This window comes from Propithecus coquereli, unplaced genomic scaffold, assembly GCF_000956105.1.
Source record: "Propithecus coquereli isolate 6110/MARCELLA unplaced genomic scaffold, Pcoq_1.0 Scaffold1, whole genome shotgun sequence".
In the NCBI taxonomy this organism is placed as follows: Eukaryota; Metazoa; Chordata; class Mammalia; order Primates; family Indriidae; genus Propithecus; species Propithecus coquereli.
In genome coordinates this window covers 7,045,744-7,047,687 of record NW_012133857.1, presented here as the reverse complement: position 1 = coordinate 7,047,687, position 1,944 = coordinate 7,045,744, and positions in this window count along the sequence as shown.

Here is a 1,944-nt window from a genome sequence, read left to right as displayed (position 1 = left end):
TAAGGGAAAGAGGCTTTCCTTATAGTTTTTTTAATCTGTGGGGTTTTATTTTGGCAGTTCCAGGTTGGAGGTTCCTGCACTGAGCACACGTCCAGGACAGGTGGGAGGCAGTGAGGACACCAGGGAACTCACTGTCTTGTCATTCCTCAAGTCCCCAGGGTCTTTGGAAGTTGCTTTTCTCCCCACTTTTCAGAGTCTCCCTATGCTTTGTCCTGTTATGTTCAAGGTTTTGTTGGTGTAAGAAGGAGGTCCTGGAGGAAAGGAGGCTACGCCATCTTGGCCATAGCCAGAGTCATAATTCATCGCATTTGAATACTTAAAGGAATTTTGGAGATCATCTGCAGAATTTACAGACTTTAATGTCATTTCGTATTAACACAACCCTCTGGTTTTACAGACGAGAGACATGTGGAGCAGAGAAGAGAAAGGGCTTGCCTGAGCTCACGCAGCTGTCCTCAAATGTTGTTTAGTGGCATGCACCATTTGGCACAGGTGGCACCTGAACTAGTTTTGGGGGTGGCATCCACAAACATTCCTTATCCTTTTTTCCCCATGCCCAAGGACATCAAGTTTCCTGATTCCTGTTAACTCATCAGGGGTACCAGCCTGTGGCTGACTCCTTAGGGCCCCCTCACCTCCCATCACACACACAGTCCTCCCCATCTGCTGGGGGACCCCTGAGAACAACTGGGGTCCCAGTCATTCTGGCCAACTTCATATTCCCGGTTCTCAGCCACCTCTTCAAATGTGAGCCCTTCACTTGCCTGAGTGGCCTTCTTCTTCAGACAAGCGGAGCCCTTGGGCAACTGCAATCGTTTGGTCTGGCAGTGCCTGGGAGCTCACCCTCCACGGCTGGACCACGGCTGATGACTGTCGGGTGTGGAAGTATGAAAGCCCAGCTCCCTCGCCTACCGGGTCAAGCTGGAGCTTGGAGTCTTTGTCTGAATGCACTCCTTTCCCTGTCTGGCCTTCCCTGCATCCTGTCCAGTCTTTCCTGGGAGCACTTCCTTAATAAGCCACGTGTACAATTGAAAAAAAAAAAAAAGCAAGCCCATCAGATCCATCTTCCTTATCACCAGACTGCCCTGTGCTTCCTCTCCCTGCCCCGTCTCCCGAGGTATACCACGGTCCTCCCAAATCTTCCCAGAAGCTTTCCAAAACTGATGACCTGTGAAAACCACGATCATCTACAGCCATGGTGCTGAGCTCTGGCTGCACACAAGGGTCATCTGGGGAACTCTTCAAAACGATAGGTGCCTGCTGCTACTGCCCAGGGCCTGATTGGGTCGGGTGGAGCCCGGGCAGCTGTGTTGTGTGCAGACTCTCCCAGGTGGTCCTCGTGTGCGGCCAGGGTTGGGAGCCACTCCTTGTCATACCAGCTGCCCCAAACTTGGGGATCATCTGGGGATGTTCGAAAAACAAGTGCTTGGTTCCCACCAGGAGACATTGTTATTGAATTGGTCTGGGTGTGATCTGGTATTGGAATTTTTTAAAGCTTCCCAGGTAATTCTCATGTGCAGCAAAGTTTGAGAACCACTGCTCTACATCACCCATCTCTTTGTTTTGCAAATTCCATGTTGTCAGGGCCTTTGAAGATATAGATCATGTTTTCTTTTTTTTTTTTTTTATTTCAGCATGTTATGGGGATACAGATGATTAGGTTATGTATGATGCCCTTACCCTCCTTCCCCCCCAAGTCCGAGCTTCAAGTGTGTCCATTCCCCCGGAGGTGCGCATTGCACTCATTTCTTGTGCATTTGCCCATCTTCTCCTCCCCTCTCCCCCCTCCCCTTGCCCAACATCCAATACATGTTATTCTTATATGTGCACTTAAATGTTGATCAGCTAATACCAGTTTGATGGTGAGTACATGTGGTGCTTGTTTTTCCATTCTTGGGATACCTCGCTTAGTAGAATGTGTTCCAGCGCTTTCCAGGAGTATAT